This window comes from Hibiscus syriacus, unplaced genomic scaffold (assembly GCF_006381635.1).
Source record: "Hibiscus syriacus cultivar Baekdansim isolate YM2019G1 unplaced genomic scaffold, ASM638163v2 tig00112699_pilon, whole genome shotgun sequence".
NCBI lineage: Eukaryota > Viridiplantae > Streptophyta > Magnoliopsida > Malvales > Malvaceae > Hibiscus > Hibiscus syriacus.
In genome coordinates, this window is record NW_024063387.1 from 252204 (window position 1) to 274780 (window position 22577).

Genomic DNA, 22577 nt, shown 5'->3' on the forward strand with positions numbered 1-22577 from the left:
ATGGATGGAGTGAGAATCCTCAAGGTAGCATTGACCGGATGTAGAAGTCATCTTCTCAGTTGCTTTGGGAAGTTGATAGAGAGCTTCAAGGATCTTCACAAGGTTGTTAAACCGTCAATTTGTGACCCACTCTGATACCAGTTGTTAGCTCTAACGACCAACTAAATAACGTTAAGAGGAGGTGAATTGGCCTTTGAAAGATTTATGGTGGAAGCAATTGAAATTAAAAAACTTTGCACAACAATTTAGAGTGGTTCAACTTCTAAACCAAGTCTACATCTACTACCTTAGCTATCTACACTAAGGATTTCTCAAATCCACTAGATTTGCAAACCTTTAAGGATAAGGTGTAACCTTACAAAGACACAAGATTTATACCCTAAAACCTTAGTTACACTATCTCCACAAGAGGAATTACAAATTTAGCAAACAAAAGAAAACCTCAAAAAGGAAAATAAGTTTGCAATTAATTAAGCACACACCCAAATTATACTTGAGCAAGAATAAAAAATAAGCTCACAAGTGTATTTATAAAGAATTTGACAATTTAGCACTAAAAACTCTTTTGATGTTGAAATGATCTTGCAATTGACTTTCTTGTTGTTTTCCATTTGAATATTGGTCCTTTTTATGTCTTTTAACATCAATTTAGTCGTTTGGAGTTGTTGGGATTGAATAGAGTCGTTGGTTTCATTAATTTTGAGCATTTAATGCCCACATTCACATTTGGTATCGATACTGAGACCGAGCCTTCCAACGGTCAAATTTATAGCTATTAAACCTCCAATATCGATACTGCTTGAATCAGTATCGATACCAGTCCACCGGTCTCGAGACTAAGAACTTGGTATCGATGCCAAAATACATTTTGGAATTCTGGTATCGAGATTGAACAGATGATCTCGAGATTGGATGGTGGTTTGGCAAAATTAAGTATTTTGAGCTTTAAAAATGATATAAAATGTGGATAAACTCAAACACTTGGGATTATTTTCACACTTAAAAATACTTTAAAATTGTTTGTCTAAAATTATTTATAAATATTGTGAAATTCAAATTTTATTAATTTAAAATATTATAATAATCATGTTATATCAAAATCAAAACTTAGTTTAACAATATATAATATTTTTTCCAAAATTATATATTATATATGTTTTCAAAACCTATATATTATATGTTTTCAAAACTATATAATATGTTTTCAAAGACAATATTATATATTATATATTTTTTGAAATTATTTCATATAAATTATCATATATATTATATAATATAAATACTATATAATATAAATATTGTAATAATAACCTTTAAAGTCCCAGACGAAAATGAGTGTCTACAGAAAGCATTTGAGCATGTTTCTACCATTGAATCAACAATGATACATAATCTATATCTCACAATGTAGACACGCATTTTTTCCGGTATTTTTATTGTTTTATTTTATTTTTATTTTATTAATATTAGATATTAATTTAATTTTATTGTTATTTTTTTAGGTCATTACAAGGCTTCAATTGTACCTGCAACAGTTATAGAAGAGAAAAAAAACTGCAATAAAAACAGTTTGTAAAGGGGGTTTTCCTGGCTCCCATATATTGAAAAGAAAATGGTTACCATTACGTGTGGGGAGGGAGGCCATTTTTTGAGGAGAAAAAAACTGATCATTAACAGGGGAAATCATCTCTGTAATCTTTGGGAAAACAGCGAATACAACCAGATTTTGAGTTCTTCGAAGAGATAAAATCATCCTTAGCCATTGAAAACGAAAAAAAGAGAAATGAGCATTCTTTTCTTGTGTTGATTCACAAAACAAAAAGGCCATCCAAACTAGCAAGGTGTCGAGTAGTGGAATAAAACCATTTGAAAAATCATCATCAAACAAAAAAAACAGAAAAAAAGAACTCTGTAGTAAAAATCAGAGAGAAAGAAACCATCTTTGATCAAAATAGACACTTATATTACTTGTTCGTCGGAGATAAAATGTTAATCGGTGTAAATCTTTGGATCTAGGGAACCTCGCTTGTTTCTACCTGAACCTAGAGGTAGACCGGTGAGGTAAAGCCTCGGATCTATCTTTTCAAGTCTTTCATTCGAACGTGGGTCACCAGAAACGAAGATCCCTTGTGTCGACGAACAAAACAGAAGGGCTTGATTTTAAAGGTCGGCTACTTTTATAAAACAAAGGTGAAAACAAATGATCTTTTCTTTTTATTCTTTTTTAAATTTTTAATATGAATCAGAACTTTGGAAGTGGAACCGCACTATTGTTCATATGTTGGGAAAATTCCTTTTAGGTCACTTGACTTTATTATGAGAAGATTATCAAGTTTCATTGCTTGCTTAATTAATGGGTTGATTACTAGATGTGTTCTGTTAGATAATCCTTTAGGCTTTTCGCGTGTGTGTTGATATATATTTGTGAGTCTTTATTATGTGTGTCCTGTTTAGGATAGCATATGATTAAATAGGTTTCCCATATATCCATGTTAAATCATATGTATAAATATCAAGTATAATTTAATTTTTGATGTTAATATGGTCAGTTGTATGAATATAGGTGCATATACTAATTGATATAGGATAAGTTTTGTGCTTTGCTTTATTTTATTCAATGTGTTGTACAAATTAATGTTATGGGTATTAGTAGTTACATTTTTATTAGAATGCATATACGTTTTGATATTTTCATATCATTTACTTAATAAGTAGAGTATTGCACAATGGTAGGATATCCTCATTTGCATAATCGGCATATTACATAATTGGATTAAGGGTAATACACTTTTAACTTAAAATTGTTTTAAGTGGGTTGTCATAACATTTGAGGTCCGCTTTTAATGATTTTAAAATAAAAGTGTATCCCATTATGACGCCTAAAAATTGATCCATCACTTAAAATTTGGGAATGTAAGAAAAAGAAATATTCGGCTATTTAAATTTATCGAGAAAATGTTGTTATAGCTTTTAAGGTCTGGTCTCGATATTTGTAAATAATCGAACATTCTTTATCTTTCTAAAATGACTTGGTAATTTTAATTTAATTTATTTGAGTGGTTTTGAATATTATTAAATTTACATCTTTGTTTTATGGGATCAAAAATCAAATTAGATTTGAATTTGTAAAGTTCATTGCAAAGACGTTAATTAACCGACTAGGTACCGATTTAGGGCGTTGTGGGGGTGCTAATCCTTCCTCACTCGTAACTGAATCCCAAACTCTGATTTTGGTAACGCATACCTTAATTTGTTATTTTAATTAAAATTAATTTTTATTTAAAATAACAAACATTTTTGGGTGCCCAATCACACCCTAATCAAAGATTGGTGGCGACTTTTTGAACCATATTTTTTGCTATCGTAAACGAAATCCAAAATTATTCAAAACGAGAGGTCTTTTAAATCGCATTTGTTTTTAAACTAAAAATCGATTGAAAGAGATAAGTCAAAAATTAATGTTGTTTTCAAAATCTCACCTTTTAAGGAAAAAATCATTTCGACAGCTTGGCGACTCTGCTGGGGATGTTTTTTTTAGAGAGTCAGGCCGATAGTCAATTAATTGTCTTTGCAATTGAAAGTTATAAATTCGTTTTAATTTGGTTTTTGATCCATTGTTTGGTTTTTAATAAGTTTTGTTTGTATTTTGATTTTTTTAATTTAATTTGATTAATAATTAAATAGTTGTACTGATATGTTTGCTAACGGTTTTAGAATAATTGTGTGCTTTGGGGAATTGGTTTTGAGTTTTTTATTGTGTTTTCTTTTTCTTTTTCTTTTTCTCACACACTGCACAGCTGCATTTTCATGACATGAGCTAAAACCCCGCTCCGTCCTATTTAAGTAGGAGTAAAGGAGTGAGAGACTATGCCCTCGTGTGGTTTTCACCTCTATGGGATAGTGGATCGCTCCTGGAGCTCACGCCTTATGATCCTCGTGATGGTATTCACCTCCGCACAGACATAAGGAGGTGTGTTCTCTCGAAATTGAACTTGATCCCCTAAAGCCTGTGATGGGCTAGGATTGAGGGTTCGGTAGCCCAAGGGGGAACCAACAAGGACAATTCAAGAACCTATTACTTTAGAACCGAACCCAGCATATAGTGAACATAGAGCCCGAACTTAGGTCGAGCCTAACCCGAACCTTAAGAGTCCCGTAAGGAGAGAACACAAGGAAAAGTTTTTTGAGTCATTTATTTTTTCTTTTCGAATAAATGCATGCGAACTAGAAATCACGCGGTTAGGTTTATTTTTCTCGAACAAGCATGCGAATTAGATATCATGCGGTTAGGATTTTTATGAATAACAAGGCATGGGGTAGATATCATGTTGGGTAGGATCTACTAAAGCATGATTGGGTAGCCAGCATGTAAGAGTAGGTTTTATTTAATGATTATGATATTTATTATTTTGTTGCTGATATTACGTGCACTAACCCATTTTGTTGTATGTCTATTTTATTTTGATTTGATTGCATTTTCATCTTCATGTCATCCAAAGGTGTTAATTCGTAAGTGATTGACTAATAAGAAGGTTGGTCATAATGAGACAAGAAATTCTTAACCATGTAGTCAAAATCAGGAGATTCAAAGATGCTCAAATGATCCATTAAGAAGGGCATCCGATGAATGAAGAAATTTAAAGCTGATTGAGACTTTTTTAAAGGAGTGAAGGCCAAGATATTCCCTCAGAAGATAGATACAGTTATATCAGGGACAAGAAGACCCTTCACAAAGACATGAAGATCACTTCGTATTGAAAGTAAAAATGGAGACCTCAAGATTCAATTTAAGGACATATGGCATCGTCAAAGGTGATAAAGTATGCCGACAACTTTGGGTGGAATATTAGATTCCATGAAGAGTACGACTCAAGGAAATGAAGAAATGAATAATCACATTTATATTTTGACTACATGGTATATTGAATTCTTGTTGTCTAAATGAAGATTGTTCTATGGTGGTCACTTTTGGAATTAACACCTTGTGCATTTGCATTTTGCATTTTCATTCTTATTAGCATTAATTAATTTATTTTGTTATTGTTGCTTTTTGTCATTTTGTTATCTCATTTGTACTAACTTGTTTCTATATTGTTTTTCTCTTTGTCCGCATTGCATGATCATGACATATTCAAAAGGTGTTGATTTGTAAGTGGTCATCATATTAAAAGGTTTTCATGACGGACAAGGGGTTTCGTGATCAAACAGACTATAACACAGTCAAGAAATGGCATCCTGAGAAAGCTTCGAGAATAATGAAGAGTTGCGCGCATAAAGATCATATGTCTGACGAAGAGCACAAGGAGATAAGAGAGATAAAAGAGCAAATGTCCAAGATGATGGATAGAATAGATGTTTTGTCCAAAGGAAGAGAGACTTCTACAAAAGAAAAGAAAGAACTCAATGAAAATAATCTCGAGGTGTCAGATACGCAAGGGACTACTTTAGAACCTGTTGATTCTAGTCAGTATGAGAAATCACGCACGATCATTGTTTGTATCATCAAGTTGTTTGGAAATGCTAAGGAAATAGTGGCAACTATAGAAGTTCAGAATGATAAAAAGAAGCCATGGAGTCAGAACTCGTTGGTGTTTGATAGTCTACTCCTAACATCAGGGGAAATAAAACTAGAAACTCTAGTTCAACCCAAGTTGAGAGGTGGCTCTCGTTGTGATTTCATCCCAATATCATATAAGTAGTTGTATGATGAACTGTTAGAAGCCCGAGAAGTGGCCCCGCATTATGTGAAACCTTTGCAGCCTCCATATCCAAGTTGGTATGACGTCAATGTTCATTGTGAATATCATGCCAGAATTCAAGGACATTCTATTGAGAATTTTTCTACCTTCAAACGTCGAGTCCAACTTCTTCTAGATCATGGAGTATTGGAGTTTGAATTGAAAGGACAACACAGTTTGGAGACGGATTATCCTGTTGAGTTTGAACCAAAAGTGACCAAAGGTAAGGGTATCAGTGAGGACATCCAGGAAGAAAATTGTTTTCCAAAATACGAAGCTCTGATTCATCATTTAGGAAGTGAAAATGATAAATTGAGCAGAGAGATGGAAGTCATACGAGATTATTTTCAAATGATCAGTCAAGCTTTTAAATTTGTTGGTATGGGAAATATCCTAGATGAGTGGATAACAGGAGTAGCTAAACTGAAGAATGACGTTGAACAGGGAAGAAGGAATTGTAAGGTGCACGAGGGTCGAGCCGAGAAATTTTCTCATGATTTACAGATTGCAAAAAGAAGACGCAATATAGCTATTGATAATTTGGGAAAATATCGAGCCAAAAATTAGATGTTGAATTTCTCCGTAGCCAACATGAAAATGTTATATCAACGCTACAAGCAGGAGAATGAAGCTGAGCTAGAAGCCACTAGAGACAAGAACAAGAAGTTGATGAAGATTGTGGATAATTGTAGTGATCTTATGCAAGAGTTTCATAACCACAATGACTTTCTTACAAGGAGGATTCAGCAGCAGTGTCTGCAGTTCCGAGAATCGACACTCAAGATAGAGAAAAAGGACAACGTCATGAAAGAAGCTATGACCCAAGCAAGCGATGTGGCTCACAAATGGGTTGATTTAGCTGGTTTTGCAAGAGAATTGAAACAGATTGACAACTCGACCCTCGAGCATGAGTGGAAATTAAATTGGCTTTTGAAGGAGATAGAAAAGTTCGGAGTGAAAGCTGTCCATTATATGTAAAGTTTGTTTGATGTATCGAGACCTTTGTGTTCAATGAAAGTTGTTTTAAGATGGTTACTCTGGAATGACACCTTTTGTATTTGCATGTGACATTTGCATTTTCATTACATGTATTTATTTAAGCATTTTACATACATTAATTATAAAAACACAGAAATAATTTATGGAAGGTTATGTGACAGTAATAACAAGATCATCCATTCATACTACTTCCTCATCGTCATGAATAAGCAAATGGAAACAATGGAGCAATCTCATAAGGGATCACAAGATCAGTTGCAAGAGCAATTAGTCGGGTCATAACAAGATACGAGGAATCAAACATCGGGTTCTTTGCAAGGCGTATCGAATTAAATGATGCAGGTACTGGTACCACAGGCTGCTGGTAAAGAGAAAATAGAGGATAAAGGAAATCAATCTCATCAGACTGGTATATCAAGAGTGATAACCTACCCTGGAGCATCTAACTCAAACCAAGAAAAGAGTTTTGTCAATTATGAGTAATTTGAAGACAAATTCAGGTGGTTGAATGAAGCCATTAAAGATATGAAGGTTGTTAATGCCCCTCATAAGGAGTTAGAAGCTAGAGAACTCAGTTTGGTCCCTGATTTGGTCATCCCACATGAATTTAGGGTGCCTAATTTTGAAAAATATGATGGCACTAGTTGTCCCCTAATTCATCTAATGATGTTTTGTAGAAAGATGAAAGAGTACCTAAATAATGACAATCTGTTGATTCATTACTTCCATGATAGTCTTGTTGGGCCAGCTATAGCATGGTATAACCATTTGAACAAAGAACAGATCAAGACATGGGTCAACCTAGCTGATGTTTTTTTGGAACAATATCAATATGTTAAAGGCTTAGCCCCAAAACGTCATGACCTTCAAAGGATAAGAATGAAAGCTACTGAGAGCTTTAAAGAATATGCCCTAAGATGGATAAGAGTGGCAGCACAAGTTCAACCTCCTTTGTTAGAAGAAGAAATATCATATATGTTTCACGATTCTCTTCTAGCTCATTTTTTTGAGTTAATGATGGGAAAGTCGACGAATAATGTAACACCCCAATTTAGGGGCTAAATTTAAGAAATTATAAAGTGGATAATTTAATTGGTATTTTTTGAAGAAATTGAGGATTAAATTGTAAAATCGTAAAGTTAGCATACCATTTTAAGAAGTGCAAGAAGTTTAGTGACTAAACGCATGGTTTACTTATTTTTCTTTTAGAGATAATATAAACCCCCATTTCCCGTATCATTCAGTAGAAAATTCTCAATTTTCCCTTCCCTTCAACCCTCCTTTCAACTCCGATCTACTCGCCGTACGACCTCCGATCGACGAACCGAAACCACCATCGTGTTCGTTGTCGACCGAGGAACAAAACCCCTCAAACCTTTTGTCATGAATCGTCGTCGTTTGTCGTTAATTTCAGTCAGAAGTATCCTCGATAATAACTCGATTTCAATTGGTTTTTAGTCGATTCACGACGATCTAGTCATCCGTTTACGACAACTCCCGCACCATCGTGTTCCTTGCATCGTTTCGAGTTCGTCGGTGTCATCCTTGGTCTCCGGCGACGGTGGTGCGTGAGGAGGTGAGACGGTCAAAGTTTCTGACGTTTTGGAATCGAGCTCTCCACCGTTCAAAATTGTGAACCGAGCTTTGTAAGTACCTCGAAATCGCTTAAAATAATTGTTAGGATTTTTTCGGGAATTTTTCGACACCGTAGCACTGTTCACGCGCCACGCCCGAGAGTGGGCATCGTCTGGGTGATAATTTTGTAATTAATTTATGTTTGGTACTATTTGTGTAAAATTTGGGTGTTAGTTTAGTAAATATTTACAGAATGGAGCTAATTTGGTAATTAATTTCTGTTAGGGTGATATTTGTGTAAAATGGTCGACTATTGACCGTTGACCACATTTGACCAGAACTTTGACCGGGGGCATTAAACGACCTTTGACTTTGACCGAGTATACCTATCCTGACATTTTTCGACATTCCAAATCCGATTCCGCAGTCCGTTTTTCAAAATTCAGACCCGAAGGCCTCGAAATTGCCAGTCAAACCCGTTGACTTTGATTTTGACTGAAAATTCCAAATTTTTGAAAAGTTATATTTTATGCTTTCGACGTCCTGAATCCGAATCCGAAGTCCGTTTCGCTAAATTCGAACTCGGTAAGCTATTTTTCACTGATTTATCATCCGATTCAATCCACTTTTTAGAATTAAGTTCCGTTTTGGATGTAATTTCTGTTGATATGGATCCGAGGAAATATTGGAAATGATTTCAAGATCGAGGGCATTCGAATGGAATTTAAGGGTCGATCAGTATTGCATGAAAATCGAGGTAATACTTTCTACCTCTTTATGCTTTATGAACGTGTGAATATTGGTAAATGTATGAATAAGATAATGTTGGTCTCATTTAGGTAGTTAATGAATTTCTACACTCGATTCGAATACAGTAGAAATTTGGCAACTGATTATGGTTCAGCTGATTAATATAAGAAATTGATGGATTGTTAGAATTATATTATGAGTTATATGATTAGTGATAAAGGAATTATCATGGATTTGTTGCTTATAATATATGTCATTAAAGGTTAAATGTTAAAGGTACTTGATGAGAAATTATGAAAATACCCTAAAGTTGTAAGATGTTAAGAATTATCTCTGGAAGTTGATTAATAACTCTGAAAGGATATATTGATATGATATAATTACAGATGTGCATAAAAAATAATAGTTTTGTTTATAAAATTTGGATAACTGGTTTTAATGCCAAAAAGGGTTTGCGCAAGATGCTAAAATTTTGTTAAGGAATAATTTCAAGATCAGAGAATGTTCAGAAAAGCAATTGACCATAGGATCTTTAAATTATAATTATTTTCGTTAAGAGCTAATATCGAAATTATCTGGTTAAAAAATTACGAAAATACCTTTGAGAGGTAAAATAGTCCGAATTGACCCTGAATAAAAAAGTATGTTGAAGACTCATACTTAATTCGATTAAGTACGGAGTTGATTGTTAAGATCCTGTCTTTGTACAGAAAAATTATATTCCGTTTGTAAAATATGAGAAGACACTTGACCCGAAAATATTCGTGTAATGAGTAAATACCTGAAGAATAATTTATCGGGGTATTCTGCTATCAGAATTGTTCGAAAGAACTAAAATAAATGATAAGATTGAATTTAATAGTAAAATTGGACGGAAGAAAATGATTAAAATACACTGCATCTGTAGAATGACCAAAATACCCCTATAATGGAAATGACCCAAGAATATCACCAAGCTCAGTAATGATTGGATATCCTCGAGCTCTAAAATGAATGGAATAAAACTGAACACCAAAATACCCTTATGGCCTATATTAAGTAAATGTCTTGGATTAATTAAGGAATCCAAATAAGCATAGGTGTTGGACTACCTTTAAAAGTAATGGAACATAATTTAAGTGAGTAGATCAACCCTAAAGCTATATCAATACCTGAATGGCATAGATATTATTGGAATGCGTGTTCTTCTTCTCAAGTTTGGCTCGATGATAAATTTTTGAAATATTAAGCTCAGCTCAACTCTATATCGCATTCAATACTAAGAATTGGACGTTTTTTCGACAAATCATCCACAAAGACCAAATTGAATGGAACGGAAGTATAACATGTATATGAAATTCAGTAACGTTTGAATTATTCTGGAAAATCCTGAAGTAACTGGAATAAACTTGAATGCTAAATGAACCAAGTAACCTCAAGGACTGATGATTAAATAAGAAATTGGAATAAGTTTGGAAACTCGGATGAACTTATGTGATATATCATCCCAATGGATTATGAACCATAAATCAAGTACGTCAGCATTTCCTGGTAGAGTTGAAACATGGAAATGAAATAAAGACCATTAGAATATTTGTTCGTCTCCTTAAGATTGTTCATTGATGACTCAGAAGATGATCCATGAATAATAATATTGGGTATTAAAGAGTGAATAACCTGGAAGGTTAATGAATCGACAAGTTGATAAGTATTGGTTCTGGAAGCTATTCATCTGGAGTTGTTCAATAATCGGATTAATTGTCATAGATTGTAAAGATTCTGAATACCCTTCAGATTTCGTAGAGCTTCTAAAAATTATCCGAATAAGATGATCCTAATAAATTATATTCTGAATAACTGATGATTATGTCAGTTATTGAACTCTTCCAATAGTGATTCTAAATTCCGACATTCTATCGGTATATGAAAGATCTTTGTTTCTTCTGCCTGATAAGATTATCCAGTACCTCTGAATAATATCTGTAAACTCTGGTGTGTTCCCTAAACATATAAATATTTTATCTGATTTCCGACTTGCATTCTATTCTGATACATGACTTGAATTCTGTTCTGATTTCTGATCTGGATTCTGTTCTGATATTTGTTCTGAATTCTGTTTTGATTTTTAATATCTCCGTTTACTGACGAAAAATATTTTAAATGGGGGGTATTGTTGAAGGAAGTATTTCTGCAGGTTTCTCGGCTTTGTGCTCAGGGCCTTACAGGTTGTGTGGGTTGGGTGTATGGTTCTGGGGAACCTACACAAACAGATTGTGAAAGGATGAGGGTATATATATATATATAAATATGTTTTAAAAGATATGTATCTTTTTACTGGTTTTACGGGAACACACTAGATAACCTATTCTGATCTCCTGAACTCAGTCAAATATTTATCTGAACTAAAAGCTTATTGTCGTTACCATCTGAAATATCAATAGGATCTCTGATTAACATATAAATCTGTACATGTTCGGAAACAATAAGAAAACATATGTTTATCTGTATCTGCACATTCTTCAATATCATCTGGTAGTTGTGTATTACTGAGCTTTCCGAAGCTCACTCTATTACTCAACATTGCAGGTTAAAAGAATTGTACCAGTGCAACTATCGTCATCAGTAAGGGAGTTCTTCCGGTACTGTTTGCAGAGTACGGTACATGTGATTAGGGGGCATGTAATTGTATTTTGTTTTATATACGAGTCTAAAAATATGTTTTATTTTTAAATAGTGATAAATGATTTTATAAGTTTACATGTTCTGATAAAAAGTTTTAAATTTTCCGCTATTTTTACAGTGGGTCGCTCCTGTGGCCCTAATGTGACACTCCAGATCGGATCAGGTTACCCGCATCGGTCTGAGGGGGTTACAAATAACTTCAAGGATCTTATGATAGCTGGAGAGTTAATTGAGGATGCAATCAACAAAGGAAACTTGAAAGACACTTCCAAACGTCCAACTGATCAAAAAAAGGCTGATGAGGTGAATGAATGTCATATCCATAGCTCCCACAACCGCAAACGAAAAGGGGCAGTGGGTTACTCGAGACGTCCAAAGAAAGTCCCAAGATCAAAAAATTCTTTGAAAGTATTCCAAACTCCTATCTCAGATCTGTATCCTCATTTGATTAAAGGTCAATACCTCACACCGAGGCCAGTGAAAGTGCAACCAGACCCTTCTGCTCACACCTATGATCAAGATAGTGTCTGTGATTTCCACTTGGGGGTATTGGGACATTCTACGGGAAATTGTAGGCCACTGTTAAATGAGATAGAGATGCTTGTGGAAAATGGGACGTTGACAGAGGAATTGGTGGAACAGTGGATAACGAGCTTGAGTGGAGCACAAAGAACAATATGTAGCATCTGTTTAAGTTAAGTACCACGACATTAGTGGGTAATGGGGAATCCTAGGTAGGAAGAGATCATTTCATTCTATCATGAAGCTTTATTCCATTTGCAACATCATGTTTGAACTTGTTTTTCATCATTTCTCAGTTTTTTTGTAATGATATTTAAATGAATTTATGATACTTTAAAGATGGTGAGCATTGAATTAAATTTGCGATTTGGAATTCTTTGAATATCAACTGAATTAAAAATCTATGTAAATGGTCAGAGTTATTATTCTTTGACAAAGTGGCATGATTGAAACCTGATAAAACAAGGACCTTGACCTTATCCCCAGAAAATACAATCGAACACTATACCCTTTTCTTGTAAGGACCGATATAGCCTTCTCCTATTATAAGGGAATGAACAAGAGGCTTGATATTTAGGTATGTATAGAAGCGGACAATATGGGGCATCTTTGGTGTATGATGTTACAAAACCAAATAGATTTCACTTCTGTTGATGATGTTCAATGATGATTATGATCTTTACGGATGGAATAGTCGAGTAGGTGAATCTAGTTTAGGTCAGTTGCTTGGGAATTAGACTCTAATGATGAGATTTTCTGACTTTCAACAACACCTAGACTATGACAGGTTCCTCTTGACAAGCTTAAGAAATTGGATCGTATACACAGATTATAATATTATATGTATATAATAAAGCTTGAGTTGTCCCTCTAGAGCAATTGGTTAAACGCCTCGGCTTATGGATATAATTCAGCTAGCCTGATAAAAATGATTATATTATATGTATACAATAAAGCTGAGCTATTCTGCTAAGGCAATTGGTTATAGAGGTAACTCGAAAGCCCTGGCTTTATGAATATATTATATTCAAACCATGACCTTGATCGGGTACTTGGCAATTCGGTGTATGCTCCACTGTGATTGTCAAGTCAAAGACTTTATGATGAGATGAACCCTTCAGCTAGCCTGATAAAGGCAAATTACAATAAAGCTGATTTCAGCTAGCCAGATAATGGCAAATTAAATCAATTTTATGAATAAGGAGTTTCGGTAAAAATGGACTAAGGGAGTTAAGGAATACTGTTATAGTCAATTTCACACGAGCACTCATGAATTTCATTTTTAGACCGATATTCTGCACTACCTTTGTTAGAGGAGTCTACGAAGCTTGAACAAATGGAAGATTTCAGAGAACTGAAATAGAAGTGTTCTAGAAAGTCTATTAATTGATTATGCAAGTTGCGTCATTTTGTCTGTATCCGATTAAAATACCAAGCCGAGAAGGAGGAGCATGTTGTGATGTTCACGATGATCGAGAGGGAAATGAAATTTTGGTGGCCGAAACCTTAAAAAATAGGAAGCTAACCTGAAGCCAACCCATCAATTTTGACACTTGTCAAAGAGCTGTAACTTTGAAAACATTAAAGAATCTATTGATTCTTTTGATATTCTGTGAACTCATGTTTGTGATTTGATTCGATTGTGAGCCTGAACTGAGGGGGTAATGTTTTATAAAATTCTTTCATTTTTTCCCTAAAATAAGAGAAAGGGGAAAAACATTTTCAAATAGGACAGTCTCAAATGTGAAAAGTCATTGAAGTTAGTAAGGCTTATTTTGCCTCTGTTGTAGAAAAATAAATGAAGCCAGAATAATGAATCATTTCATAGTATTGAAAGCAAGTGGTCTGGGAGATTAGAAGGAATGAAGAATAAAACTTTTGGAATTTCCTTGTGACGTTGTCAATAACCCATTAAGAAGAAGATGATCTCATTATTCAGAAGGGGCACATATTACAGCTTGTATAAAATGCAAGACATTTTGTTAGAAGAATTGATCACTTCTTAAGTGTTTATGACAATGTGAAGAGATGTCCTCAAACTACTTGGCAATACTACTGTGAAGTGACACCAGAATGAGAACATCCAAGTTGAGCATGACCAGAAACCCAGATCATGTTGGGATGATAAGATTCAGACCAAGAAGATATTGAGAATGAGTCTCACAACTTGAAATGTCAGGGGTAGACCTTGAATTTGAGCATAGATTACCATGTAAAGCAAACCAACAGAGCATCAATCAATGGTAGAGTCATAGAAGAACAACTTTGAAAGCATAATTGAGTCAATGGCGAAAATGGGGCAACACAGTGGTATTTCTGATCATAGCAAGAAGTTGAGAGAGAAAACAATTTCTCCGAAATGAAGATAGAAAATGAAGATAACAAGAAGATAGAAGAAGATCAGAAGGCTCTTCAAAAATGGAAGTTGGAAATTATGAGTTGTTATACGGATATCTAAAGCAAACCCGGGAGAGGAATGATCAAGTAGAAGAAGACTAAGTTCGCTACTTTGAAGTTAAATAAAGATGGAATCGACATTTATGCATTCATGAGAACATCATTTGCATAAATGAAAATGCATTACATTGATACATTTAATTGCATTCATGTTTCATGCATAAACACATGGTTTTGATAGATCTTCCAGTGAAAAGAGAAGATGCAGGATGTTAAAATCCCGACAATTGAAAGGTAGAAGTTAAACATCAAATACAGGGAATCATGTTTAGAGAGGTAGAACCTGAGAAACGCAAGGGTCAATCCACAGAGGAAGCATTGCTTTGAAGCGAGGCATGTGGCCCGACCATTAAGTCATTTTATAAAGTGAAATGAGAAGGATTTCGCATTAAAATATGAAGTTTGAGATTTTGAAAAATAAGAAAGGTTTCTTATCCAGTAAACAATTTAAGTCCTTCGGGACCATCAGTAAGTCTTTCGAGCATGATGATTAAAAATCCTTCGGGTCATCTATAAGCCTTTAAAGCAAGATGATAAGTCCTTCGGGCCATCCATAAGACCTTCGGGTAGGATGTTTTCACGTGAGTTTGAAAAATAAGAAAGTGATGTTTTAAGAAAATGAAACCTTTGACAACTAAAAAGGATTTTTTTCCAAAAATTCGCACTTAGTAAGTCATTCGGGCCATCAATAAGTCTTTCGAGCATGATGCTTAAATCCTTAGGGCCATCAGTAAGTCTTTCGAGCATGATGATTAAATCCTTATGGTAATTTGTAAGCCTTAACGGAAGAGTAGTGAAGCAAACCCATCAGTAAGTGCCATCAGTAAGTCTTTCGAGCATGATGATGAAGTCCTTCGGGCCATCAGTAAGTCTTTTGAGCATGATGATTAAATCCTTCGAGCAATTTGTAAGCCTTTACGGAAGAGTAGTGAAGCAAACCCATCAGTAAGTCTTTCGAGCATGATGATAAAGTCCTTCGGGCTATCAGTAAGTCTTTCGAGCATGATGATTAAATTCTTCGGGTAATTTGTAAGCCTTCACCGAAGAGTAGTGAAGCAAATCCATCAGTAAGTCTTTCGAGCATGATGATTAAATCCTTCAGGTAATTTGTAAGCCTTCACGAAAGAGTAGTGAAGTAATCCCATCAGTAAGTGCCATCAGTAAGTCTTCCGAGCATGATGATGAAGTCCTTCGGGCCATCAGTAAGCCTTCCGAGCATGGTGATTAAGTCTTTCGGGCCATCTTAAGCCTTCACAAAAGAGTAGTGAAGCAAAATCACACTAGAAAATTGTTCGAGTTCTACTCCCTAAAGCAATAGGGAGGGAGCCCGTAGGCAAAAGATTATTCGAGTTCTACTCCCTGAAGCAAGAGGGAGCGAACCCGTAGGCAGAAGACTGTTCGAGTTCTACTCTCTGAAGCAAGAGGGAGCGAACTCGCTAGTCGAAGATTGTTCAAAGAAGAGGGAGCAGATCCCTCATCAAGTTTCAAAGCCCGAAGATAGAATTGGACAAAAACGCACTGTCTTTTTTATCTTTGTCCTATTCTTGTTAACACAAGAATGGGCAAAGAGGGGCAGCTGTAGACACGCGTTTTGTCCGAGATTTTTATTGTTTTATTTTATTTTTATTATTATTAATATTATATATTAATTTAATTTAATTGTTATTTTATTAGGTCATTACAAGGACTCAATTTGGGTTTAAGTCCAAACCATGTTACAAGACCCAAAGTACAACAAGCCCGAAATGCACCTAAACAACTGTGGAAGCCTCTCTTGCCAACTGTCTCACTTGCATAACCGTCTTCAATTGTACATGCAACAGCTATAGAATAGAGGAAGAAAACTGCATTAAAAAATAGTTTGTAGAGGGGGTTTTTCTGTCTCCCATATATTGAAAAGAAAATGGTTACCATTACATGTGGGGATGGAGGCCATTTTTTGAGGAGAAAAAAAAACTGATCATTAACAGGGGAAATCAACTCTGTAATCTTTGGGAAAACAACGAATATAACCAGATTTTGAGTTCTTCGAAGAGATGAAATCATCCTTAGCTATTGAAAACGAAAAAAAGAGAAATGAGCATTATTTTCTTGTGTTGATTCACAAAGCAAAAAGGCCATCCGAACTAACAAGGTGTCGAGTAGTGGAATAAAACCATTTGAAAAATCATCTTCAAACCAAAAAAAAAACACAGAAGAAAAAGAACTTCGTAGTAAAAATCAGAGAGAAAGAAACCATCTTGGATCAAAATAGACACTTATATTACTTGTTCGTCGGAGATGAAATGTTAATGGGAGATCCAAGTTACTCGAGTGTAAATATTTGGATCTAGGGAACCTCACTTGTTTCTATCCTGAACCTAGCGGTAGATCGGTGAGGTAAAGCCTCAGATCTATCTTTTCAAGTCTTTCATTCGAACGTGGGTCACCAGAAACGAAGATCCCTTGTGTCGACGAACAAAACGGAGGGGCTTGATTTTAAAGGTCGACTACTTTTATAAAACAAAGGTGAAAACAAATGATCTTTTCTTTTTATTCTTTTTTAAATTTTTAATATGAAACAGAACTTTGGAAGTGGAACCACACTATTGTTCATATGTTGGGAAAAATTCTTTTAGGTCACTTGACTTTATTATGAGAAGATTATCAAGTTTCATTGCTTGCTTAATTAATGGGTTGATTACTAGATGTGTTCTGTTAGATAATCCTTTAGGCTTTTCGCGTGTGTGTTGATATATATTTGTGAATCTTTATTATGCGTGTCCTGTTTAGGATAGCATATGATTAAATAGGTTTCTCATATATCCATGTTAAATCATATGTATAAATATCAAGTATAATTTAATTTTTGATGTTAATATGGTCATTTGTATGAATATAGGTGCATATACTAATTGATATAGGATAAGTTTTGTGCTTTGCTTTATTTTATTCAATGTGTTGTACAAATTAATGTTATGGGTATTAGTAGTTACCTTTTTATTAGAATGCATATACGTTTTGATATTTTCATATCATTTACTTAATAAGTAGAATATTGCATGTCGTAACGCATTTGAGGTCCGCTTTTAATGATTTTAAAATAAAAGTGTATCCCATTAGTGACGCCTAAAAATTGATCCATCACTTAAAATTTGGGAATGGAAGAAAACGAAATGTTCGGCTATTTAAATTTATCGAGAAAATGTTGTTATAGCTTTTAAGATTTGGTCTCGATATTTGTAAATAATCGAACATTCTTTATTTTTCTAAAACGACTTGGTAATTTTAATTTAATTTATTTGAGTGCTTTTGAACATTATTAAATTTACATCTTTGTTTTATGGGATCAAAAATCAAATTAAATTTGAATTTGTAAAGTTCATTGCAAAGACGTTAATTAACTGACTAGGTACCGATTTAGGGCGTTGTGGGGGTGTTAATCCTTCCTCACTCGTAACCGACTCCCGAACTCGGATTTTGGTAACGCAGACCTTAATTTGTTATTTTAATTAAAATTAATTTTTATTTAAAATAACAAACATTTTTGGGTGCCCAATCACACCCTAATCAAAGATTGGTGGCGACTCTTTGAACCATATTTTTTGCTATCGTAAACGAAATCCAAAATTATTCGAAACGAGAGATCTTTTAAATAGCATTTGTTTTTAAATTAAAAATCGATTGAAAGAGATAAGTCAAAAATTGATGTGGTTTTCAAAATCTCACATTTTAAGGAAAAAACCGTTTCGACACACAACATATTATATTTATTTTGTATTATAATAAGAACAATAAAATAACTCTAACTTCCATTTTTGTAGAGAACATATAAGCCCCAAAACTATTTAAACAAATTTAATTATTTATTTATAAATATGTGCATTTCATATATTTTAAAATATAGTTAATATAATATTTAAAATAAATTTAATTTAATTTTTTAAAATCAAATTCATCAAAGTTGGAATTCAGATTTTAAAATATATTTATTTTCATAGAATGAAAGTATAATTTTAATTTTTTAACTTAATTAATAATCTTTATATTTTTTATAAATAGTCATTAAATAAAATTAAAATTATTAATTATATTAAAAATAATTTAATTCCCTATATGTTAGTTTTAGTAAGAACATATTATATAAAACAAATGTTGTAAAACTATATGAAGTGGACTGCTTAGTCCAAAGGCTTTAGCTTGCTAAAGGGAACCGCAGGTCATTTTTTCGATCCCATTCAGCTGCAAATAAGCAATTTACAATGTTTTGCATTAAAAAAAAGGTGCCGACATATATCACCACTTGATTGGGACACAAAATAAAATAAATTAAATAATTAAAATTAATAAAATATCTTTTAATCTAGTTGTGACATGTGTCACCATTAATTGGAGATTAAATTTTATTAAATTAAATTAAAATTATGATCAAATTAATAGAAGATATAAATATTAAGTATCGAATGTGTAATTATAACAATTTTATTAACTGTCACGTCAGCACTTTCGTTAAATTTTAACGGTTAGTGGTCTAATTGAATGCAAGTAAATAGTTGAGAGAACATATTAACAAGAATTTAAAAATGGTGGTCAAAATGAAAATAGGCTATAGTTGGGTGATCAGTAATATAGTTTATCCAATAATTTTTACAGCGTAGTTATATTGTCATGCGAGACAAACTTCTAAAATTTTAGAAGATGATAAATATATAAAATTTCAGGTGAATATAGATATTCAATAAAAAAATATAAAATATATGATAATTTTTATATTATATATATATATAATATAAAATTTCTGGCATAATTTTGTGCCTTCAATTCGTGGATACCTACCCCAAAAGTTAGCTAGTTCATTTACATTATTTTATCCACCACTCCTCTCAACTGGCTTCACAATTACAAAAGCTTGTGTTGTGCCAGACAATAGCGGTGACAACAATGGCGGAAATACTAAAGTAGGGGATTTCTCGTCTGACATTTTAGGATTTGTCGATTGTTTTTTTGGGGCTATTCGTTTTCAATTGTTTGCAACAGAGGCTCACAAAAAAGGTCGGATGCTGTGGCCGGTGCTTGGGATACTACCGACAAACCTCTTCCACGTGAACGACGTATATAACTGGGCCACCCAAGTTTTGATAGAAGCTGGAGGAACATTCCATTACAGGGGAATGTGGATGGGAGGTTCGTATGGCATCATGACAATCGACCCTTTCAACATTAAATATATGCTCAAGACCAATCTAACAACTTCCCTAAAGGTGAGTACTTCAAAGAGAGATTCCGCGACCTGCTCGGGGTTGGGATTTTTAACTCGGACGATGAGTCATAGAAGCAGCAAAGGCAGCTTGTGAAGGTCGAGATGCATTCGAGTCGTTTTATAGATCATTCCTTTAAAACCATGCAAGATATGGTGCACAAAAGGCTGCTGATTTTGTTGGAAAAGCTGGCTATTTCAAGGTGGTGCTTTGATCTACAAGAAGTGCTTCTTAGGTTTACATTCGATATTATTTGCAATGCATTTATCGACGACGATCCTGAGTGTTTGGCCCTTGATTTACCAGACAATCACCTTGCGAATGCATTTGAAGATACCATGGAACTCAGCCTGCTAAGATTCTTGATGCCACCTTTTGTATTTAAGCCATTGAAGTTCTTCGGACTTGAAACCGAGAGACAGCTCAAGGAAACTATAAAAGTCGTTCATGATTTTGCAGACAAGACAGTGAGAGATCGAAGGAACATGCTAGGTAAATTTGGAAACTCAAACAACCAATCGGATCTCCTGTCGAGGCTTATACAGAGTGAAATCAAGCATTTTCCATGTTATTTCTTGAGAAATTTATGCGTGAGTTTCATCATAGCAGGTCGAGACACAACTTCAGTTGCATTAGCCTGGTTTTTCTGGCTAATACAAAAACACCCTGACGTGGAAAGCAAAATCCTGGCCGAAATCCACCAAATTTTAGGCCATCCTTAGTGTAATAACGAAATAAGAATTTTCACAGAAATGGAATTGAAAACGATGGTTTATCTCCAAGCTGCACTATCTGAATCCCTACGGCTCTACCCATCAGTGCCGTTGGAAATGAAACAAGTCGAAGAAGACGACGTGTTTCCCGACGGAACAAGGGTTAAAAAGGGTGCTCGAATCTTCCACAGTATATACTCAATGGGGGCGTATTGAGTCCATATGGGGAAAAGATTGCTTGGAGTTCAAGCCGGAGAAGTGGATCAAGGATGGGAAGTTTGTGAGTGCAAACCAGTTCAAAAACGCCGTCTTTAATGCCGATCCGAGGTTATGTTTGGGGAAGAATTTTGCATACACTCAGATGAAAATGGTGGTTGCTTCGGTTCTTTTAAGGTACTCCATTAAGGTTGTTGAAGGTCACAGTGTCACCACTCTCTACATGAAAAATGGTTTGATGGTGACGCTCGAGCCCAGGTTGGTAAACAATGCTTAGATTATTAATATAAATGGGAGATTCTGATAAGATGCATGTTAGACATATATTCTATGATATTTTCCTCATATTTGAATAATTAAAATTGATTAAATTATGGATTTTGATTATATTTCGTATTTTGTGGATTAGGTTGAAGATTTGGATAAAACAATTTCAAAATCTTATGATTAGCATGATTTTCACAAAACCCCTAATTAAGGAGGAAAAATCGGAATTCAAGAAGCTAGCAAGACCAGAAGAGGTTTTCGCGTAAGGCGTGGGCACGGCTTATTCATCCTGAACTACCGCAAAAGAAGTCTTCAGTTATGGCGTGGGCGTGCCTTACCAGTCCGTACAACCCTAAATTAGGGTTACGAATTTACAAAGAAAAAAGAGTTTAATGACGGCTGGAATACTCTTTTGAATTATTCTTATCTTTAGAAGAAGATGAGGGCATTTAAAACTCCTATTTTTGTGGGATTTTCTTTAGGAGAATCTTCTTTATCTAGAATAGGAAAATCCTTATAAAAGGGGAGCTAGGGCCATTAGTTTTACATCAAGTTTTACATTAAGTTTTCTTTATTTTCTTTTGGTTTTCTTTCAATTATGAGTAGATAAATACTTTTGTTCCAACTGGAGGATAATTGAAGCTTTGGTTCTTCAAGGATTGTGAGATCTAAATAATTTTCATTGTTCTTTTACTTCTTTGCTATTTATATATCTTCTGTTTTTATTAAGAATTTTTGTCTTGATTGATTGTGCAAAGGATCTGTTGTTCAATTATCAAGTTGATAAATTTCCATTTAGAACTTTAAATCTGTAATTGTTTAAACGTTCTAATATTAGTGGTAAAGTAACATGGTTGATTATGATTATGTTATGAAGGTATATAACCTAGTCTAAATGAATCGAGCTTGTGTATTCGTTGGCTAGAATTGGTGGTCCCTCTAGTGATTAATGTTGTTGGTGGATTAAATCTTAAGAGCTTGTCTTGGGTTGTTCATTAACTAGGGAAACAATCAAAGAGCTTTTCTTGATTATCGAGAAACTAAGGAGAGACAGGTTGTTAGAGCTTCTCAATAACCATAACCAATTTAGTGAAAAGTAGAAGATTTTATCGTTGCATCTATGATCAATTCTTTGAACCAATTCTGAAATTATACCTTTAGTTGGATATTTGCTTAATATTAATTTCTCTCAATTTTAGTTGATTAGATATGCTTTTTATTTTTACTTTTCTCAATTTTAAAACCCCTTTTCTTTTCTTTAATTTTCATTAAAATAAATCTACCCAATCCCTGTGGATTCGACCTTGCTTATCGCTACTACAATTTTATATTTCCAAAAGCAAGTATTATTATTTGTTGGTTTCGACACCCACCAATTTTTTGGCGCCGTTGCCAGGGATTGGTGTTATTTAGATTTATTTTGATGCCCCATTCTTCTCGTG

At 34.1% G+C, this 22577-nt stretch overlaps 1 pseudogene; it reads left to right on the forward strand.

The window, feature by feature from the left end:
* Positions 1–21145, forward strand: LOC120182640 (annotated as a pseudogene).
* The last annotated feature ends 1432 nt before the right edge of the window (positions 21146–22577 follow it).